Genomic DNA, 23,364 nt, shown 5'->3' with positions numbered 1-23,364 from the left:
CTACTCAGGAGGCTGGGGTGGGAGACCCACTTGAGCCCGGGAGTCCAAGGCTGCAGTGAACTGGGATTGCACCACTGCACACCAGCCTGAGTGACAGGTAACCTGTTTTAAAAGTAAATCATCATTCTCAGCAAACTATCGCAAGAATAGAAAACCAAACACCACATGTTTTCACTCATAGGTGGGAACTGAACAATGAAAACACTTGGAAACAAGAAGGGGAACATCACACACTGGGGCCTGTTGTGGGGTGGGGGGAGAGGGGAGGGATAGCATTAGGAGATATACCTAATGTAAATGACGAATTAATGGGTGCAGCACACCAACATGGCACATGTATACATATGTAACAAACTTGCACGTTGTGCACATGTACCCTAGAACTTAAAGTATAATAAAAAGGAAAAATAAATAAATAAATAAAATTCATCTTTATTTATTATTTATGTTATTTAATTTTGAGACGGAGTTTTGCTCTTGTTGCCCATGCTGGACTGCAACGGTGTGGTCTCGGCTCACTGCAACCTCTGCCTTCTGGGTTCAAACGATTCTTCTGCCTCAGCCTCCCAAGTAGTTGAGATTACAGGTCTCCATCAGCATGCCCAGCTATTTTTTGTATTTTTAATAGAGATGGGGTTTCACCATGTAGGACAGGCTGGTCTCGAACCTCTGGCCTCAGGTGATCTGCCCACCTTGGCCTCCCAAAGTGCTGGGATTACAGGCATGAACCACTATACCAGGACTTATTTTTTGTTGTTTTTTTGAGATGGGGTCTCATTTTGTCAGCTAGGCTGAAGTGCAGTGGTGTGATTTCAGCTCACTGCAACCTCCACCTCCCAGGCTCAAGTGGATCCTCCTGCTTTTCAGCCTCCCAAGTACTGGCACTATAGGGCCTAGCTAATTTTTGTATTTTTTTGTAGAAACTGGGTTTGACCATGTCACCCAGGCTAATCTCAAACTCCTGGACTCAAACCATTAACTCACCTCGGCTTCCTGAAGTGTTGGGGTTATAGGTGTGAGCTACTGCCCCCGGCCCATTCATTATTATTTTTTTTTTTATAGAGACTGTGTCTCACTGTGTTGGCCAGGCTAGCCTTGAACTCCTGGGCCCAAGCGATCCTTCTACCTCAGCCTCCCAAAGTGCTGAGACTACAGGTGTGAGCCACTGCACTTGGCCCCATCTATTATTTTTAAGGGCTTGTAAAAATGGCAGAAATATAAGATTACAATATATTATAAAAAAGATAGAAATATGACTGTAATACATTGTGAAAAATACAAGGATTGAAATTATATAAGCTCCCAATATAATATAAAAGAGGAAGTCATTAATTCTATTTGGGGAAAATAGAAATTGGATGATCGGAAAATCTTTCTGGGGCTGGGCGTGGTGGCTTACGCCTGTAATCCCAGCACTTTGGAAGGCCGAGGTGGGCAGGTCACTTGAGGTCAGGAGTTCAGCCTGACCAATGGTGAAACCCCATTTCTACTGAAAAATACAAAAGAATCAGCCAGACGTGGTGACGTCTGCTGGTAGTCCTAGCTGCTCGGGAGGCTGAGGCAGGAGCCTCAGTTTGACTCCTGAACCCAGGAGGCAAAGGTTGCAGTGAGATTGCGCCACTGCACACCAGCCTGGGCGATATAGAGTGAGACTCTCTCTAAAAAAAAAAAAAAAAAAAAAAAAGAATTACATCAAATTTTATCTCTTCTTAGCACAAGTATTTTTTTTTTAACTTGGCATAGAATTCAGAGCCAGGAAATTGTGTTGAACTAACTCTCTAAATAAAATTTAGCATGTCATTCTATTATGAACGTATGCCACAAACCACAATAGTATTAGCATTAGTAGTACCTGTGACTTCACAACCAAAAAAACCACAGATATTTTCATTTCACATAACAGTTGTTGCAGACAACTCAAAATTTCATTTGTAGCCATTAGTACCTCTAAAATTAGCTTAATACGTATGCTCATTGCTATGTCTTGTTCTTTAATGAGTTAATGAAGAAGCATATATACTACTGTATTACAAATTTGCTTTTAACATATTTTGTTGGCTATTTCAATACTCAAAATTTCCTTGTAATCTAAAATATTTTACACATTTAAAAACACTGTTCTGAAAATGGGTCCCTAGGTTTCTCCACACTGCCAAAGCGTCAATGGCACAAAAACAGAAGTTAGGAACTTCTTCATAGGAATATTTAATGATACCTGCCCATTCGTCTCCTTTTCTCTCCTATCCAGCAACCCATCATTCTGAATTAGGTGTCCCTCCTTTGTCTTCTTTCTGATTTCCCATTGTAACTTCTGCTTGCCTCCTTGATATTCTTATCTGGTCTCAACTAATCCTTGGAGCTCTCTGAGTACTGGAACCATGCTGACCATTGCTGTATGCAGAGTGCCCTACAGGGAGTGAATGCTTAATATTAATAATAAGCAGTTGTTGAATTAATCAATTCATTAGAACACAAAACCCCAAGTATCTTCAAGGTACTAAGACAACTGCAGACTCAGTAATGAGATGCTTTAAATAATCCCAATATAACTACACTGAAATTAGCTACTACGCTCTTGGATTCTTACATGAAACCAAAGGGTAGATACATCATTTAGGACTTTTTGTTTTTCATATGCAAGTAACAATAAATTCAGTTGAAACAGGGTTAAAGGAATGTATTGACTTACATACCAGAAAGGTGCAGAGATAAGTCTTCAAGAGTGGCCCCTCAGGATCCCGTGTCAGTTTTTCAGTGAATCTCTCAGTGTTTCTCTCTGTATGAGGAGTCCTCCTCAGGCCAGCTTCCTTCAAGAACACAAGATAGCTGCCAGCAGCTAACAGCGGCTACATGCTTCCTCCTTAAGGTCCAAAGGAGTTCCTGCTCCCAGATAAATCTGGAGTATGACACTTACAAAATAACCTAGAGTCCAATCCGTGTCCCAGAGAACGGTGATTGGCTCAGGCCTGAGTTATCTGACAAACCCCTGTGAAGAAGGGGATTACTCAGATTAGTTTCACCCAATCAGAATTGTTCTGGGAGCCAGAGGTGGGGCCAAGCTCTCCAAACCGTGAACTGTTTCATAATGGGAATGAGGTGGGGAATAATGTCGGAGATACAAACGCGAGAGTGGTCAGCAAAGGTACTACACCCAAAGACTTAAAACAGGATTTTGCTTCAAAAAAATCTGTTATCACAGTGTCTTAAATTCAATATGATAAAATATGTAGGGATTATCAATTATATCAATATGTAATGAGTAAATAACTTCACTGGTAAACACTGTATTTACTTTTTATTCAAATTTTACCAAGATAGAATGCAATCCAACAATTCAAGTGTAGAACTAAACTACTGGCCATGTGCTGTGGTTCATGCCTGTAATCCCAGCCCTTTGGGAGGCCGAGGCTGGTAGATCACCTGAGGCCAGGAGTTCGAGACCAGCCTGGCCAACATGGCAAAACCCCATCTCTACTAAAAATACAAAAATTAGCCGGACATGGTGGTGCACCCCTATAATCCAAGCTACCCAGGAGGCTGGGGCAGGAGTATAGCTTGAAGCTGGGAGGCGGAGGTTGCAATGAGCCGAGATTGTGCCATTGCACTCCTGCCTGTGTGACAGAGGTAGAGTCCATGCCAAAAGGAAAAAAACAAAACAAACAAAAAAAAAACACTGAAAACTAAACTACTGAATTTGCTAGATAATACTCTGTAGTTCTACAAATTAGCAAATTAATTTCTCTCATGGTGTAGTTACCCCAAATAATGCTCAATTTGCCTTGAATAACAGAAAGCTTCTGGAAAATGAATGTTTTTCAACTTATTCTTTTTTTTTTTTTTTTTTTTTTTTTTTTTTTGAGACGGAGTCTCGCTCTGTCGCCCAAACTGGAGTGCAGCGGCCAGATCTCAGCTCACTGCAAGCTCCACCTTTCGGGTTCACGCCATTCTCCTGCCTCAGCCTCCCGAGTAGCTGGGACTATAGGCGCCCGCCACCTCGCCTGGCTAGTTTTTTGTATTGTTTAGTAGAGACGGGGTTTCACCGTGTTAGCCAGGATGCTCTCCTGACTTTGTGATCCGCCCGTCTCGGCCTCCCAAAGTGCTGGGATTACAGGCTTGAGCCACCGCGCCCGGCCCTCAACTTTTCTAATGAGAGTTTTGTTAAATAGTTTATGTGCTCACCAACACAAAACACTGACTAGACAGTTAAATCTGGCTCTAAGAAAGAACATTCTGAATTTTGCCAGAAATTTATGTATCCATATTAGCCCTATACAAAGCACCTAATCCCTGTCGTGGTATCTTCATTTAACAAAAGCAGTAGTATGGTAACATGAAATACAGAACAGCAGTACTGTACAAAATAAAATCTCACTCGTTATATTTTTTAATATAACGAGTCAGCAGACATCTGTAGTTACTAACCTTACTCAATTCTCGTTGCATTGCATACTAATAATGTTTCTAGTGTAAACATTAGTGCAAGTTTAGTCTACATCTTTTTTCTTTCATCTTCTCTGAAGATTTGTGTTTCATATTCTCACAATAATCTGGAATATGATTTCCTACACTCCACATTGGCTGAACAAGATCTAGGAGTATTTTGTTTGATAGATGATACAGCTGTCTGACTGATGAGGTAATCGTCTCTGAAATCTGATAACACAACAGTACACTGACAGATGAAAATAACAAACCATGTAAATCAATACTTTCTTCACACATTTTACTTCCATCTCCCTGGGTCTCAGTATTTTTCTGTTTCCTCTAAATCTGCCCCCTTCCTTTCTCAGAGGCAATGCAGAGCACTTTCCCTTTCTTCTACAGTTTCTGATCAGTGGTTATCAGTGATTTTGTAAAATTTCTCTTAAGTAATCAGAAAAAAATCTGAGAAGCAGGGGTTGCCAAGGAAACCAGAGCCAATAACAGCCGGAAGTTCCTGAAGGAAGAAACTCATTTGAGACAGATAAAACCCACAGACTGATTTGGAAGAAGAGGGAAAAAAATGCCAGGATCATAGTGAAAGGCTAAGTCAATGACATGAAAAGGAAAAGATAAAGTACAACATTCATAATTAAAATTATTTTTAGATCGACAAAGGCTAGAAACAAGAGAATTAGAACAGACACAGGAATGGGTTTTTTAGTGAAAGAAGAGGTTAAGACACAAAGGGTAGGCCCAACACTTTGGAAGGCCGAGGCAGGTGGATCACTCGAGGCCAGGAGTTCAAGACCAGACTGGCCAACATGACGAAAACCCATCTCTACTAAAAATACAAAAATTAGCCAGGCGTGGTGGTGCATGCCTATAATCCCAGTTACTACAGAGGCTGAGCAGGAAAAATGCTTGAACCCGGGAGGTGGAGGTTGCAGTGAGCCGAGATCCAGCCTGGGCAACAGGGCACGACTGTCTCAAAAAAAAAAAAAAAAGGGTAGTGTGTAAGAGATTAAATGGTATAGATAGATAAGTGTCAGTACTTGTGTCCGTAGCTTCCTGGATATGTTTTATTTTAAATTAATTTATTGCTCAGAATATATGTAACTATATTCTGTATCTACAGTCTAAATACTCTGGACTGGTGCAGTGGCTCACGCCTATAATCCTAGCACTTGGGGATGCTGAGGCGGGTGCATCACCTGAGGTCAGGAGTTCAAGACCAGCCTGGCCAACATGGCCAAACCCCATGTCTACTAAAAATACAAAAATTAGCTGGGCGTGGTGGCAGGTGCCTGTAATCCCAGCTACTCGGGAGGCTGAGACAGGAGAATCACTTTTACCTAGGGGCAGAGGTTGCAGTGAGCCGAGATTGTGCCACTGCACTCCAGCCTGGGTGACAGAGTGAGACTCTGTCTCAAAAATAAAAATAAAAATAAATTAAATTAAATTAAATTAAATTAAAATTAAAATAAAATAAATAAAAATTCCTCAAGAACAACTAACTCAGAACTTCCAAAATGAAACTCATCTCCATCAGCAATCTCACTGGCCAAATCCATATTTCACTTTTCATTACCTTTGACTCCTCCCTTGCCATGAGGCAGGAAAATAGTGTCTGGAGACAGGAAACATAAGGCCAATTCACACTTGAGCTATGACAGGAAATATCCTCTCCATAGGGTGTATGCTGTAAATAACTTCATAATTTTACTTCATCCTCTGCATTTACATAGGATGTAACCCAAGTAACTAATGGAATCCTCTAGGGGGTATTTAAACTCCCAAAAAAATCTGTAACAGGTCCTTTGAGCCCCTATGCTCGGGCCGGCTCCCACGCTGTGGAGTGTACTTTCATTTTCAGTAAAACCCTTCATTCCTTCCTCGCTTTGTGCATTTTGTCCAATGTTTTTTTTTTTTTTTTTTTTTTTTTTTTTTGAGACGGAGTCTCGCTCTGTTGCCCAGGCTGGAGTGCAGTGGCGGCATCTCAGCTCACTGCAAGCTCCGCCTCCCGGGTCTACGCCATTCTCCTGCCTCAGTCTCCCGAGTAGCTGGCGCCCGCCACCTCACCCGGCTAGTTTTTTGTATTTTTTAGTAGAGACGGGGTTTCACCGTGTTAGCCAGGCTGGTCTCGATCTCCTGACCTTGTGATCCGCCCGTCTCGGCCTCCCAAAGTGCTGGGATTACAGGCTTGAGCCACCGCGCCCGGCCTGCATTTTGTCCAATTTTTTGTTCAAGATGCCAAGAACCTGGACCCCCCTCCACCGTTAACAGTCATAAACTCCACATTCAACCAGTCACAAAATCTTGACCTTTCTACCTACTGCAGAGCTCTAAAATGGTACTATTTCTCTTGATTTTTCCACTGCTGATAAAAAGAGTCAAACTCTGTAAAATATTTGAAGAGATTCATTCTGAATCAAATATGAGTGACCATGGCCTGTGACACAGCCCTCAGGAGGTCCTGAGAACATGTGCCCCAGGTAGTCGGGGTACAGCTTAGTTTTATACATTTTAGGGAGGCACGAGACATTAACCAAACACATTTAAGAAATACATTGGTTTGGTCCAGAAAGGCAGGACAGCTTGAGGTGGTGAGGGAGACTTCAGGCTATCAGTAAATTTATTTGTTTTTGTTTTGTTTGAAATGGAGTTTCCCTGGGACACCCAGGCTGGAGTACAATGGTGTGATCTCGGCTCACTGCAACCTCAGCTTCTTGGTTTCAAGCAATTCTCCTGCCTCAGCCTCTTGAGTAGCTGGGACTACAGGCATGTGCCACCACGCCTGGCTAATTTTTGTATTTTCAGTATAGATGGGGTTTCACCATATTGGCCAGGCTATTCTTGAACTCCTGACCTCAAGTGATCCGCCTGCCTCGGCCTCCCAAAGTGCTGGGATTACAGGCCTGAGTCACTGCACCCGGTTTATAGGTGTATTTAAAATTTTTCTAGTTGACGATTGGTTGAGTTTGTCTAAAGACCTGGAATTAACAGAAAGGATTGTCTGGGTTAAGATAAAGGATTGTGGAGACCCAAGTTCTTATTTGCAGAAGCAGCCTTCAAGTACTAGGCTTCAGAGAGAAGAGACTGTAAAATGTTTCTTATCAGACTTAAAGTCTGTGCTGATGTTAATGCTGGAGAGGTGTAATGAGGTATGTTCGACCACCACTTCCCATCAGGACCTGAAACAGTCTCTGCAGCTAAATTTTAAAAGAGCCCTGAATGAGGAGGAAGTCCATTCAGATAGATGGTTGGAAGGGGGGTCTGAGAATTTTATTTTTGGTTCATACTACTAGCCATATTTGAATTCAGGCTACCATTACTTGAAACTGTCTCCAAACTGATCTGTCACTCCCATTTCCCACCTATGCTTGCACACACAAAACGCCACATCACTCACCCCTTGGATTGCCAGATGTATCAAATAAAATTATAGGACACCCAGTTAAATTTAAAGTTCAAATATCCAACAACTTTTTAGTATACGTGTATCCCAAATAGGACAGGGATATTTGTAATACTTGAGATATTGTCCCAAGCAGTATTTGGGATGTACTTATACTTAAAAAAAAATAAAAAAATAAAAAAATGTTGGCCGGGTGCGGTGGATCATGCCTGTAATTCCAGCACTTTGGGAGGCTGAGGCGGGTGGATCAGGAGGTCAGGAGACTGAGACTATCCTGGTTAACACGGTGAAACCCGTCTCTACTAAAAAATACAAAAAATTAGCCAGGCGCAGTGATGGGCGCCTGTAGTCCCAGCTACTGGGGAGTCAGAGGCAGGAGAATGGCGTGAACCCGGGAGGCGGAGCTTGCAGTGAGCCGCGATGGCGCCACCGCACTCCAGCCTGGGCGACAGAGCGAGACTCCGTCTCCGGGGGGGGGGAAAATGTTGTTTATCTGAAATTCACATTTACCTGGACTTCCCTAAAGCAAAAATAAAATTGTAAGGCCCCCCGGAGCATCTGAATAGACTTCCTCCACAGCCAGGGTGCTCTTAAAATTTAACCTGAGAGGCTGGGCGCAGTGGCTCACGCCTATAATCCCAGCATTTTGGGAGGCCCAGCCGGGTGGATCATCTGAGGTCAGGAGTTCGAGACCAGCCTGGACAACGTGGTGAAAACCCGTCTCTACTAAAAATACAAAAATTAGCTGAGCATGGTGGCAGGCACCTGTAACCCCAGCCACTTATGAGGCTGAGGCAGGAGAAAGGCTTGAAACCAGGAGGTGGAGGTTGCAGTGAGTCAAGATTGTATCATTGCACTCTAGCCTGGGTAACAAGAGTTAAATTCTGTCTCAAAAAAAAAAAAAAATTAACCTGAGAGACTGGTTCAGGCCATAATGAGAAGTGGGGATCAGACCTGCTTCATGATACCTCTCCAACATTAACATCAACACAGACCTTAAATCTTAAATAGACCTTTACAGTCTATTCTCTATGATGCCTGCTACCTGGAGACTTCATCTGCATGATAAAACTTTGGTCTCTGCAAGCCAGACATTTCCTTTCTGTTGATCCCAGGTATTTAGATAAACTCAACCAACTGTCAACCAGAAAATGTTTAAATCATACTGGAAGCCCTCCCCACCCACCACTTTGAGTTGTCCTGCTTTTCTGAACCCAACCAATATATTTCTTTTTTCTTTTTTTTTTTTTTGTTTTTTTTTTGAGATGGAGTCTCGCTCTGTTGCACAGGTTGGAGTACAGTGGTGTGATCTCGGCTCTCTGCAAGCTCTGCCTCCTGGGTTCACGCCATTCTCCTGCCTCAGCCTCCCGAGTAGCTGGGACTACAGGCGCCCGCCATCACGCCCAGCTAATATTTTGTATTTTTAGTAGAGACAGGGTTTCACTGTGTGAGCCGGGATGGTCTCGATCTCCTGACCTCGTGATCTGCCCACCTCAGCCTCCCAAAGTGCTGGGATTACAGGTGTGAGCCACCGCGCCTGGTGGGAAGGGGTTCTTATCCCTCAAGTACATGGTTCCTGCTGCTGTGTCCTTCCCCTATTGGCTAGGGTTAGACTACACAGGCTAAATTAATTCCGATTGGCTAATTTAAAGAGAATGACAGGGTGAGTGCTGTGGCAGGAGTCAGGGCAGAGCAGGTAGCAGGTAATTGGAATGAGTTAGGGTGGAGCTGGTGATTGGAATGTAGGGTGGAACAGGTGATCAGAATGAGTCAGGGTGGAGTAGGTAATCAAAAAAGGTTGCTTTACGAGGAAGTTAAGTTTAAAAGCAGAAGGCAAATAATTGAACATATTAATAGTGACATATTAATTCTTTGAAAAGAAATTTAGGACTCATATCTAACACCATCTTGCTTTTGGTGGATTTTGGCTGGCTTCTTTACCGCATGCTGTTTTATCAGCAAGGTCTTTGTGACTTGTATTGTGCCGACTTCCTTAACCTCCTGGAATTCAGCCTAGTAGATCTCAGCCTTAGTTTACCCAGCCCCTATTCAAGATGGAGTCACCCTGTTTCAAATGCCTCTGACAGTTTTGCTTTGTCACCCAGGCTGGAGTGTTGTTGGTTCACTGGAACACGAGTTCTTACGTTTTTGTCAGGCCTCTGAGCCCAAGCCAAGCCATCATATCCCCTGTGACCTGCATGTATACATCCAGATGGCCTGAAGCAAGTGAAGAATCACAAAAGAAGTGAAAATGGCCAGTTCCTGCCTTAACTGCTGACATCCCACCATTGTGATTTGTTCCTGCCCCACCTTAACTGAGCGATTAACCATGTGAAATTCCCTCTCCTGGCTCAGAAGCTCCCCTACTGAGCACCTTGTGACTCCCACCCCTGCCCGCCAGAGAACAACCCCCTTTGAGTGTAATTTTCCTCTACCTACTCAAATCCCATAAAATGGCCCCACCCCCATCTCCCTTCGTGGACTCTCTTTTGGTACTCAGCCTGCCTGCACCTAGGTGATTAAAAAGCTTTATTGCTCACACAAAGCCTGTTTGATGGTCTCTTCACAGGGTCGTGTTACCGGGGGTCCTTGCTCCCAGAGCTCCCAAGATGGTGGCGGGCCACTTCCAAGATGGTGGCAAGCCTCGTGTTCTCTGACCTGGAGTTCTTGGCCTCACGGATTCCAAGGAATGGAATCTTGGGCGATGCGGTGAGTGTTATAACTCTATTAGAAGCCGTGGGTCACGAAAGAGAACCGTGGAACCCAGTGACTAGTGTTCAGCTCAATTAGGACGAACCCAGGCACTTAGCCATGCAGGAAAAATGGCAAGCCTTTAGCCCGATCGGGAGTGGCAATGGGCGCCTCACTGGATCAAGAGCACAGCAGGCACCCTGCTGGATCCGGAGGGATGGAAGTCAGTGGCGGGTCTGTGACAGCAGCAAACAGCAGTGGTGGATGGTGAGCGAAAGCTCAGCTGGAGCCCTAACAAAACACGGACCAGAAAAGTGCAGTTGCAAGATTTAATAGAGTGAAATAAAGTGAAGACAGAGCTCCCATATAAGGGGAGGGGACCCAAAGGGGGTTGTCCTAGCTGGCTCAAATGCCTGGGTTTATATCCTGATCCTTGTCCCTCCCGCTGTGCTCTCAGGCAATAGATAATTGGCCTGTTTTGCCTAATTAGCATTTTAGTGAGCTCTCTGATTGGTCAGGTATGGGCTAAGTTGCAAGCCCTGTGTTTAAAGGTGGATGTAGTCTTCTTCCCAGCTATGCTTAGGGATTCTTAGTTGGCCTAGGAAATTCCAGCTAGTCCTATCTCTCAGACACGCGTGACATTTGGTGCCATGACTCAGATCGGGAGACCTCCCTTGGGAGATCAATCCCCTGTCCTCCTGCTCTTTGCTCCATGAGAAAGATCCACCTATGACCTCTGGTCCTCAGACCAACCAGACCAAAGAACATCTCACCAATTTTAAATCGGGTAAGTGGTCTCTTTTTACTCTCTTCTCCAACCTTTCTCACTATCCCTCAACCTCTCTCCTTTCAATCTTGGCGCCATCCTTCAATCTCTCCCTTCTCTTAATTTCAGTTCCTTTCCTTTTCTGGTAGAGACGGAGGAGACGCATTTTATCCATGAACCCAAAACTCTGGCAGCGGTCATGGACTTGGGAAGACAATCTTCCCTTGGTGTTTAATCACTGCAGGGACCCCTGCTTGATTATTCATCCACGTTTCAGAGGTGTCTGATCATCACAGGGACGACTGCCTTGATCTTCACCCTTAGCGGCAAGCACCACTTTCCTGGGGGGCAAGCACCCCCCATCCCATCTCTCCATGTCTCTACCCTCTCTTTTCTCTGGGCTTGCCTCCTTCACTATGGGCAACCTTCCACCCTCCATTCTTCCTTTTTCTCCCTTAGCCTGTGTTCTCAAGAACTTAAAACCTCTTCAACTCACACCTGATCTAAAACCTAAATGTCTTATTTTCTTCTGCAATACCACTTGACCCCAATACAAACTCGACAATGGTTCCAAATAGCCAGAAAACAGCACTTTCGATTTTTCCATCCTACAAGATCTAGATAATTCTCGTTGTAAAATGGGCAAATGGATCTGAGGCGTCTGATATCCAGGCATTCTTTTATATATTGGTCCCTCCCTAGTCTCTGTTTCCAATGCAACTCATCTGAAATCCTCCTTCTTTCCCTCCCGCCTGTCCCCTCAGTCCCAACCCCAAGTGTCACTGTGTCTTTTCAATCTTCCTTTTCTACCAACCCATCTGACCTCTCCCCTCCTCCCCAGACTGCTCCTCTTCAGGTCACTCCCCACCAGGCTGAATCAAGCTCCAATTCTTCCTCAGCCTCCACTCCCCCACCCTATAATCCTTCTATCACCTCACCTCCTCACACCAGGTCCGGCTTACAGTTTTGTTCCGTGACTAGCCCTTCCCAACCTGCCCAACAATTTCCTCTTAAAGAGGTGGCTGGAGCTAAAGACATAGTCAAGGTTAATGCTCCTTTTTCTTTATCCGACCTCTCCCAAATCAGTTAGCATTTAGGCTCTTTTTCATCAAATATAAAAACCCAGCCCAGTTCATGGCTTGTTTGGCAGCAACCCTGAGACACTTTATAGTCCGAGACCCTGAAAGGTCAGAAGGCTGTCTTATTCTCAATATGCATTTTATTACTCTGTCTGCTCCCAACATTAAATAAAGCTCCAAAAATTAGATTCTGGCCCTCAAACCCCACAACAGGACTTAATTAACCTCACCTGCAAGGTGTACAATAATAGAGGGAGCCAAGTAGCAACATATTTCTGAGTTACAATTCCTTGCCTCTATTGTGAGAGAAACCCCAGCCACATCTCCAGCACACAAGAACTTCAAAATGCCTAAGCTGCCGCAGTCAAGCATTCCTACAGGATCTCCTCCATCAGAATCTTGCTTCAAGTGCCAGTAAAGTGGCCACTGGGCCAAGGAATGCCCGCTGCTCGGGTTTCCTCCTAAGCCATGTCCCATCTGTGTGGGACCCCAATGGAAATCAGACTGTCCAACTCCCCCACAGCCACTCCCAGAGCCCCTGGAACTCTGGCCCAAGGGTCTCTGACTCCTTCCCAGATCTTCTCAGCTTAGTGATGTGAAACTGATGTGACCCGATCACCTCAGAAGCCTCCTGGACCATCATAGATGCTTTGGGTAACTCTTACAATGGAGGGTAAGTACGTCCCCTTCTTAATCGATACGGAGGCTACCCACTCCACATTACCTTCTCTTCAAGGGCCTGTTTCCCTTGCCTCCATAACTGTTGTGGGTATTGATGGCCAGGCTTCTAAACCTCTTAAAACTCCCCAACTCTGATGCCAACTTGGACAACATTCTTTCATGCACTCCTTTTTAGTTATCCCCACCTGCCCAGCTCCCTTATTAGGTCGAGACATTTTAATTAAATGATCTGCTTCCCTGACTATTCCTGGGCTACAACCACACCTCATTGCCGCCTTTTTCCCCAGTTCAAAGCCTCCTTCACATCCTCCCCTTGTATCTCCCCACCTTAATCCACATGTATGGGAAACCTCTACTCCCTCCTTGGTGACCCATCATGCACCCCTTACCATCCCATTAAAACCTAATCACCCTTACCCCACTCAATGCCAATATCCCATCCCACAGCACACTTTAAAAGGATTAAAGCCCATTATCACTTGCCTGTTACAGCATGGTCTTTTAAAGTCTATGAACTCTCCTTACAATTCCCACATTTTACCTGTCCAAAAACCAGACAAGTCTTACAATTTAGTTCAGGATCTGCGCCGTATCAACCAAATTGTTTTGCCTATCCACCCTGTGGTGCCAAACCCATATACTCTCCTATCCTCAATACCTTCCTCCACAACCCATTATTCTGTTCTGGATCTCAAACATGCTTTCTTTACTATTCCTTTGCACCCTTCATCCCAGCCTCCCTTCGCTTTCACTTGGACTGACCCTGACACCTATCAGCCTCAGCAACTTACCTGGGCTGTGCTGCCATGAAGCTTCACAGACAGCCCCCGTTACTTCAGTCAAGCCCAAATTTCTTCTTCATCCATTACCTATCTTGGTATAATTCTTCATGAAAACACAAATGCTCTCCCTGTCGATCGTGTCTGTCTGATCTCTCAAACCCCAACCCCTTCTACAAAACAACAACTCGTTTCCTTCCTGAGCATGATTGGATACTTTCACCTTTGGATACCTGGTTTTGCCATCCTAATAAAACCATTATATAAACTCACACACAAAAAACCTAGCTGACCCCATAAATCCTAAATCCTTTCCCCACTCCCCTCTCTATTCCTTAAAAAACAACCCTAAAATCTGCTCTCACACTAGCTCTCCCTAACTCATCCCAACCCTTTTTTCATTACACATAGCTGAAGCGCAGGGCTGTGCAGTCAGAATTCTTACACAAGAGCCAAGACCGCACCCTGTAGCCTTTCTTTCCAGCAACTTGACCTTACTGCTTTTGCCTGGCCCCCACATTATTCCGGATACCAGACCTGACCCCCATGACTGTATCTCTCTAATCCACCTGACATTCACTCTATTTCCCCATATTTCCTTCTTTCCTGTTCCTCACCCTGATCACACTTGGTTTATCGATGGCAGTTCCACCAGGCCTGATAGCCACTCACCAGCAAAGGCAGGCTATGCTATAGTATCTTCCACATCTATAATTGAGGCTACCACTCTGCCCCCCTCCACTACCTCTCAGCAAGCCTTAACTCGGGCCCTCACTCTTGCAAAGATACTATGCGTCAGTATTTATACTGACTCTAAATATGCCTTCCATATCCTGTACCACCTTGCTGTTACATGGGTAAAAAGAGGTTTCCTCACTACACAAGGTCCTCCATCATTAATATCTCTTTAATAAAAACTCTTCTCAAGGCTGCTTTACTTTTGAAGGAAGCTAGAGTCATTCACAGCAAGGGCCATCAAAGGCGTCAGATCCCATCGCTCAGGGCAACGCTTATACTGATAAGGTAATTAAAGAAGTAGCTAGCATTCCAACTTCTGTCCCTCATGGCCAGTTTTTCTCCTTCTCATTGGTCACTCCCCCTTACTCTCCCACTGAAACTTCCACCTATCAATCTCTTTCCACACAAGGCAAATGGTTCATGGACCAAGGAAAATATCTCCTTCCAGTCTCACAGGCCCATTCTATTCTGTCGTCATTTCATAACCTCTTCCATGTAGGTTACAAGCCACTAGCCCATCTCTTAAAACCTCTCATTTCCTTTCCATCATAAAATCTATCCTCAACAAATCACTTCTCAGTGTTCCATCTACTATTCTACCACTCCTTGGGGATTTCTCAGGCCCCCTCCCTTCCCTACACAGCAAGCTCTGGGATTGGCCCCTGCCCAGGACTACCAAATTGACTTTACTCACATGCCCCGAGTCAGGAAACTAAAATACCTCTTGGTCTGGGTAGACACTTTCCCTGAATGGGTAGAGGCCTTTCCCACGGGGTCTGACAAGGCCACCACAGTCATTTCTTCCCTTCTGTCAGACATAATTCCTCGGTTTGGCCTTCCCACCGCTATACAGTCTGATAATGGACTGGCCTTTACTAGTCAAATCACCCAAGCAGTTTCTCGGGCTCTTGGTATTCAGTGGAACCTTCATACCCCTTACCATCCTCAGTCTTCAGGAAAAGTAAAACAGACTAATGGTCTTTTAAAAACACACTTCACCATGTTCAGCCTCCAACTTAAAAAGGACTGGACAGTACTTTTACCACTTGTCCTTCTCAGAATTCAGGCCTGTCCTCGGGATGCTACAGGGTACAGCCCATTTGAGCTCCTGTATGGACGCTCCTTTTTATTAGGCCCCAGTCTCATTCCAGACACCAGCCCAACTTGGACTGTGCCCCCAAAACTTGTCATCCCTACTATCTTCTGTATAGTCATACTCCTATTCACCATTCTCAACTACTCGTAAATACCCTGCCCTTGTTTACACTCCAGTTTACACTTTTCCTTCAAACCATCATAACTGATATCTCCTGGTTTTAACTCAAACTGCCATCCTTAAGTCTCTCTTAAAGTGAATAGATAATCTTTGCTGACAGGGTACTTTCAACAAAGTACCCTCCAATACTTTCATCCTGATGAAGTCGTACTCTTTACTTTTACACTCACTCTTATTCTCATTCCAGTTCTTATGCCACCCTCTACCTCTCCCCAGTTATCTCCACCACACTAACTATCTCACTCACTCTCTCCTAGCCGTTCCTAATCTTCCTTTAACAAACAATTGCTGCCTTTGCATTTCTCTTTCCTCCAAAATTGCTGAGGCCTCGACTTACTGCTAACAAAAAGGGGACTCTGTATATTTTTAAATCAAAAGTGTTTTTACCTAAATCAATCTGGCCTGGTATATGACAACATAAAAAACTTAAGAATAGAGCCAAAAAACTTGCCAACCAAGCAAGTAATTATGCTGAACCCCCTTGGGCACGCTCTAGTTGGACTTCCTGGGTCCTCCCAATTCTTAGTCCTTTTATACCTGTTTTTCTCCTTCTCTTATTCGGACCTTGTGTCTTTCGTTTAGTTTCTCAACTCATCCAAAACTGTATCCAGACCATCACCAATCATTCTATATGACAAATGCTCCTTCTAACAACCCCACAATATCACCCCTTACTACAAAATCTTCCTTCAGCTTAATCTCTCCCATTCTAGGTTCCCACGCCACCCCAGTTCCTCTCGGAGCAGCCCTGAGAAACATCGCCCATTATCTCTCCATATCACCCCCCAAAAATTTTTGCTGCCCCAACACTTCAATACTATTTTATGTTATTTTTCTTATTAATATAAGAAGACAGGAATGTCAGGCCTCTAAGCCCAAGCTAAGCGATCATATCCCCTGTGACCTGCATGTATACATCCAGATGGCCTGAAGCAGGCAAAGAATCACAAAAGAAGTGAAAATGGCCGGTTCCTGCCTTAACTGCTGACATCCCACCATTGTGATTTGTTCCTGCCCCACCTTAACTGAGCGATCAACCTTGTGAAATTCCTTCTCCTGGTTCAGAAGCTCCCCCACTGTGCACCTTGTGACTCCCGCCCCTGCCCGCCAGAGAACAACCCCCTTTGATTCTAATTTTCCTCTACCTACCCAAATCCTATAAAACGGCCCCACCCCTATCTCCCTTCGCTGACTATCTTTTCGGACTCAGCCCACCTGCACCCAGGTGAAATAAACAGCTTTATTGCTCACACAAAGCCTGTTTGGTGGTCTCTTCACACGGACGTGCATGATAATGTATATGCAGATTTTTAATATTACTATGCATTTTGTGTCTGTGAAATATTTATAATAAATTTTTTAAGTTTTCAATAGAGCTCTAGACAAAATCTAAAGAATCTAACATGGATTACAAATGCCTTCACAGTTTTGCTGACCTTATTTACGTCTCTAATCTTGCCACTTCCAGTTTGTACACTATAGTTTGGTCATTCACATTTATTCCTCAGATCTCCAAGCCTGTGCCTGTACTCTGCTCTGTTTCTCTTCCTCTTCTCATTGAGTCACCTTAATTGTCAATATCTTCTCTGGCACCTTGTTTGTGTCTAGGTTAAGTACTTCTATGTATTTCCAGCATATTCATTGCTTTCTTTTTCTTCTCTTTTTTTTTTTTTTTTTTTTGAGATGGAGTCTTGCTGTTGTTGCCCAGGCTGGAGTGCAATGGCGCGACCTCAGCTCACTGCAACCTCCGCCTCCCAGGTTCAAGCGATTCTCTTGCCTCAGTCTCCCGAGTAGCTGGGATTACAGGTACCTGGCTCCACGCCTGGCTAACTTTTTGTATTTTTAGTAGAGACGGGGTTTCACCATGTTGGCCAGGCTGGTCTCAAAATCTTGACCTCAGATAATCCATTCGCCTCAGCCTCCCAAAGTGGTGGGATTACAGGTGTTAGCCACTGCTCCCGGCCCAGAATATTCATTACTTTCACTGTCATTTATCACTTATTCATATATTATAATTGCTGACCTTCTTCTCTGTATCTCCCATTACAATATAAGTGTCAAAAACAGGCAGACTGTGTCTTATTCACCCTAACATCCCTGGCCCCTGCTTAGTGTCTTGGACTAATAGACCCTCAATAAATATTTGCTAGGAATTAATTAATTAATAATGGGATGGTTTATTTCATATTCTTGAGGCAGCTATAATTTTACTTTTAATGTGAAGCCATTTTATAATCAGTATTTAGATGAAATCATAAAGTCCTACCATCCTATAATGTGTAGATTAGAAATCACTACTTGGAGTAAAGTTCTCTCCTGTCATTCATATTGCAAAGTTTGGTTTCGACATCATCTATAACCTAAACTACATCTTGATTTAGTTATTAGGATTAGCGCATCATTTAAGTGTTCATCACACTCTACTTTTGCAGCTTCCAAAGTGGTATTATCTGGGTCATTTTGAGGCATGATCAAGAGCAGAAAACTAAGTCAAGCGATCATACAGTTAATGAGGGCATCCTGTTGCTAAAATCAAAACCTAATGTGGATCCTTGACTTGTTATGAACATTTGGCTCGGGGAATGCAAAAGGCTATTGTTTGGAGAATAGTGATTGACAGTCAAGAGCCTTATATGGTGGCCCTTACTACAATGGACTTACCATTTTCCACAAGCCAGTCCTTAGTGTAACAAGTAAAGAAATCTAATTTTGTCAGCACATTAACAATGGGTCCATTTTCCAGGGATGGGCTCGAGATAGGCAAGAATAAAAGACTAATACGTCAGAATTCCAATCTAAAATTAATGGTTGAGTGGACTAGAATCACTCATCAGCACATCCCTGTAGATGAACTGCATGCAAAGCCAAATAAGCAGAAGGCTGCTTGGTGAACATGGGACACAGAATAAGGGCAGTCAGTTGTTTCATTAAAATGTTTAATGGCATTGCATTTTGAAAGCCTGATGTGCCCTGTTCCATGGGAATGAAATTTCTGTGACTCAGATGAAGATTCACAAAACCTGAGGAGCACCATCCCCCTCTTCACCAACCATACCTTGCCAGATGGCCAATGACAACTTGGGTCTCTGTGACCCCTTTTTCTTTGCATTCCTGGATGAATAACATCCCATTCCCCGATCTCATATGCATCTGCTGGTCAGCTTTTTCTTTTTGTTATATTAGAACATTCATTGTGGTTATTGCCAAGTTGGTCCCAGCAAGCCATTATGTCTTTTGTTTTTTTTTTTTTTTTTGAGAGGGAGTCTCGCTCTGTCGCCCAGGCTGGAGTGCAGTGGCCCGATCTCAGCTCACTGCAAACTCCGCCTCCCAGGTTTACGCCATTCTCCTGCCTCAGCCTCCCGAGTAGCTGGGTCTACAGGCGCCCGCAACCTCGCCCGGCTAGTTTTTTGTATTTTTTTTTTTTTAGTAGAGACGGAGTTTCACCGTGTTAGCCAGGATGGTCTCGATCTCCTTACCTCGTAATCCGCCCATCTTGGCCTCCCAAAGTGCTGGGATTACAGGCTTGAGCCACCGCGCCCGGCCACCATTATGTCTCTTTAGATGATTTTGCAGATCTCTATTCCAATTCACTATGTGTTCATTTCAAATTTCAACTTTCAAATAACTTTGTTTATTTCTCTGATTCTTATATTTTGAGGAAGCATTTCACTTTAGAGTCTGTACACTGAAAACAGAAAATTAAAAGCAGAATATTTTTAATGTTTCATCTTATGGAATAGGAATTAGGAATATTACTAATGATGGGATCTATCCGTTAGAATATTTATTAGACATTTTAAACTATTCTTCTGCATGTGCATTCATATACACACACATATATATGCACACAATATAGGGCAATTATTGTTAGTTCTTAAAGTTTTTCTAATTATCTCTTAACCACAGATAATATAAGAGGAAGGGGAAGGAGAACAGAAAGAAAAGGGGAAGGAAAAGAAGAAGAAACTTAATCATCCAGATTTATATTAAACAAAATATATTGCAACGTGTGTATAGCTTCAGTTTGACGAATCAGTCTCTAATATTTAAGCCATATCTAGCTGTTTTTTTGTTTGTCTGTTTTTGAGACGGAGTCTCACTGTGTCACCCAGGCTAGAGTGCAGTTGCCCAATCTCTGTTCACTGCAAACCCTGCCTCCCAGGTTCAAGGGATTCTCCTGTCTCAGCCTCCCAAGTACCTGGATTACAGGTGTGTGCCATCACACCAGGCGAACTTTTGTATTTTTAGTAGAGACGGGGTTTCACCATGTTGGCCAGGCTGGTCTCAAAATCCTGACCTTAAGTGATCTGCCTGCCTCAGCCTCCCAAAGTGCTGGGATTACAGGCATAAGCCACTGCACCCAGCCCCCATCTAATTTTTTAACACCATCTTTTCCAAGTATGCTTTCATTCTAACAAGTATTTTCTTCTTCATCTTTTTTTCTTTTTTCTTTTTTTTTTGTTTGAGACAGAGTCTCCCTCTGTCGCCCAGGCTGGAGTGCAATGGTGCAATCTTGGCTCACTGCAACCTCCACCTCCCGGGTTCAAGGGATTCTCCTGCCTCAGCCTCCCAAGTGGCTGGGACTACAGGCATGTGCCACCATGCCCGGCTAATTTTAGCAGAGACAAAGTTTCATCATGTTGGCCAGTCTAGTCTTAACTCATGACCTCAGATGTTCCACCTGCCTCAGCTTCCCAAAGTGCTGGGATTACAGGCATGAGCTACTGCACCGGGCTTTTTTTTTTTTTCCAGACAGGTCTGGCTATGTCTCCCAGGCTGGAGTGCAGTGGCATGATATCGGCTCACTGTAGCCTCGGCCTCCCAGGTTCAGGCAATTCTTGTGCCTGAGCCTCCAGAGTAACTGGGACTACAGGTGCCCACCACCACGCCTGGCTAATTTTTGTATTTTTAGTAGAGATGGGGTTTCACCATATTGGCCAGGCTGGTCTCAAACTCCTGACCTCAGATAATCCACCTGCCTTGGCCTTCCAAAGTGCTGGGATACAGGCTTGAGCCACCAGGCCCAGCCTAACAAGCATTTTCTGTTATTCTTTATTTCTGAATTTTCAAGAAGTCCTAGATATGTGCTGTTGTTTCTTTTGATGCTCTATTGTATGCTGTACAAGGATTATTTCATTTTGAACATAATTTCAGTTTGATGCTATGGTTATTTATTGTATGTGTTGTTTTGCTGTACCTTTTTTTTTTTTTTTGAGAGAGAGAGTTTCACTCTTGTCACCCAGGCTGGAGTGCAGCAGCTTGATCTTGGTTCACTGCAACCTCTGCCTCCCGGGTTCAAGGAATTCTCTAGCCTCAGCCTCAGGAGTGGCTGGGATTACAGGTGCTCGCCACCATGCCTAGCTAAATTTGTTTTGTATTTTTAGTAGAGACGGGGTTTCGTCATGTTGGACAGGCTGGTCTCGAACTTCTGATCTCAGGTGATCCGCCCACCTTGGCCTCCCGAAGTGCTGGAATCACAGGTGTAAGCTGCCTGTACCTATTTTTTTTTTTTTTTTTTAACATCCAGCTTATGTTACTTCAGCATCTCTTTACTGTTATCTTCACTGAAGCCTTTTTTTTTTTTTTTGTCTAGGAAAATGAAAAACTTAAATGTTATACAAAATTGTACTAGATTGACTTGCTTTTTTTTTTTTTTTTTTTTGAGACAGAGTCTTGCACTGTCGCCTAGGCTGGAGTGCAGGGGCACAATCTCAGCTAACTACAACCTCCGCCTCCCGGGTTCAAGTGATTCTCTTGCCTCAGCCTCCCAAGTAGCTGGGACTACAGGTGTGTGCCACCACACCCAGCTAATTTTTGTATTTTTAGTAGAGATGGGGTTTCACTATATGTTGTCCAGGTTGGTCTCGAACTCCTTGACCTCAGGTGATCCAGCCACCTCGGCCTCCCAAAGTGCTGGGATTACAGGCGTGAGCCACTGCACCCAGGTCCCAAAATTGAATTAGATTGAAAATACAGGCCGGGTGCGGTGGCTCAAGCCTGTAATCCCAGCACTTTGGGAGGCCGAGACGGGCGGATCATGAAGTCAGGAGATCGGGACCATCCTGGCTAACACGGTGAAACCCCGTCTCTACTAAAAAATACAAAAAAACTAGCCGGGCGAGGTGGCGGGCGCCTGTAGTCCCAGCTACTCGGGAGGCTGAGGCAGGAGAAGGGCGTAAACCCGGGAGGCGGAGCTTGCAGTGAGCCGAGATCCGGCTACTGGACTCCAGCCTGGGCGACAGAGCCAGACTCCGTCTCAAGGAAAAAAAAAAAAAAGAAAATACATAAAATTCCTCTGTTAAATTTCTATGAAAGTTTCTCAGTACTTATTCTTAACTTCTGATCAGTAACAAATAGTTCTTTGATGGGTACTGATGTCCAAACTACATTTTGAGTAAAACTATCCTGTAAAATAGGGATTATTTTTTCTATTTTTTTGTTAAAAAAAACAACAACAACAGTGGCTTGGATAGTTAAAGTAGCTTACTTGTTTTTTTGTTTTTTTTTTTTTGAGATGATGTTTAGCTCTTGTGCAGGTTGGAGAGCAATGGCATGATCTTGGCTCACTGCAACATCTGCCTCCTGGGTTCAAGTGATTATCTTGCCTCAGCCTCCCAAGTAGCTGGGATTACAGGTACACGCCACCATGCCCAGCTAATTTTTGTATTTTTAGTAGAGACAGGGTTTCACTATATATTGGGCAAGTTGGTTTCGAACTCCTGACCTGGTGATCCACCCACCTCAGCCTCCCAAAGTGCTGGGATTACAGGCGTGAGCCACCACACCCGGCCCAGCTTATTTGCATTTATTCAGATAATTAATGGCAAAGACCAAATTTGTACCCAGGATTGATTCCAGGTTCTGAAGTTTTAAATAAGCATGATATAATAATTCTGTTCTATAATGGTTCGAGAATAATTCTAAACTTGTGCTGCCCACTAACTGCTAGCCACACATGGATTTTTAAATTTAAATTGTTTTAACTCATTTAAAACTAATTTTATTTCTTCAGTTGCACTAGTGACATTTCAAGTACTGAAAAGCATGGATGTCTAGTGGCTACCATATTGGATAGTACAGACAGAGGGCATTTGCATCCTCACAGAACGTTCTATAGGACTGTCCTGCTGTAGAATATCAATAATTTATCTTAGAGATCATTTGTTTAACTTACAAGTTTGTATTAGATACTTTTGGGTTGCCTGGTTGGCACACAACAACACTCCCTCCCTCTTCAAGAAATTTCCCTTTCATCCCTAAACAATAAAATAAGGCGGTTTGTTTGTTTGTTTATTTATTTATTTATTTATTTATTTTTTGAGACAGAGTCTTGCTCTGTCACCCAGGCTGGAGTGCAGTGGCGTGATCTCAGCTCACTGCAAGCTCTGCCTCCTGTGTTCACGCCATTCTCCTGCCTCAGCCTCCCGAGTAGCTGGGACTACAGGTGCCCACCACCACACCTGGCTAATTTTTTGTATTTTTTAGTAAAGACGGAGTTTCACAGTGTTAGCCAGGAT

At 43.8% G+C, this 23,364-nt stretch overlaps 1 long non-coding RNA gene across 1 annotated transcript; it reads right to left on the bottom strand.

Annotated features, from left to right (window-relative positions):
• Positions 1 to 437: 437 nt before the first annotated feature.
• LOC105498367 (uncharacterized) lies at positions 438 to 10,516 on the bottom strand. Its single transcript, XR_011619934.1, has 4 exons — positions 10,378 to 10,516; positions 2,694 to 2,986; positions 2,216 to 2,407; positions 438 to 606 (listed from the first exon to the last, which is right to left on the bottom strand). It is a non-coding gene; the product is annotated as an uncharacterized lncRNA (long non-coding RNA).
• Positions 10,517 to 23,364: the final 12,848 nt, after the last annotated feature.

The sequence above is a fragment of the Macaca nemestrina genome, chromosome 1, assembly GCF_043159975.1.
Source record: "Macaca nemestrina isolate mMacNem1 chromosome 1, mMacNem.hap1, whole genome shotgun sequence".
Classification (NCBI taxonomy): Eukaryota; Metazoa; Chordata; class Mammalia; order Primates; family Cercopithecidae; genus Macaca; species Macaca nemestrina.
The sequence above is the reverse complement of the archived record's forward strand: the minus strand, read 5'-3'. Positions and strand labels throughout refer to the sequence as shown.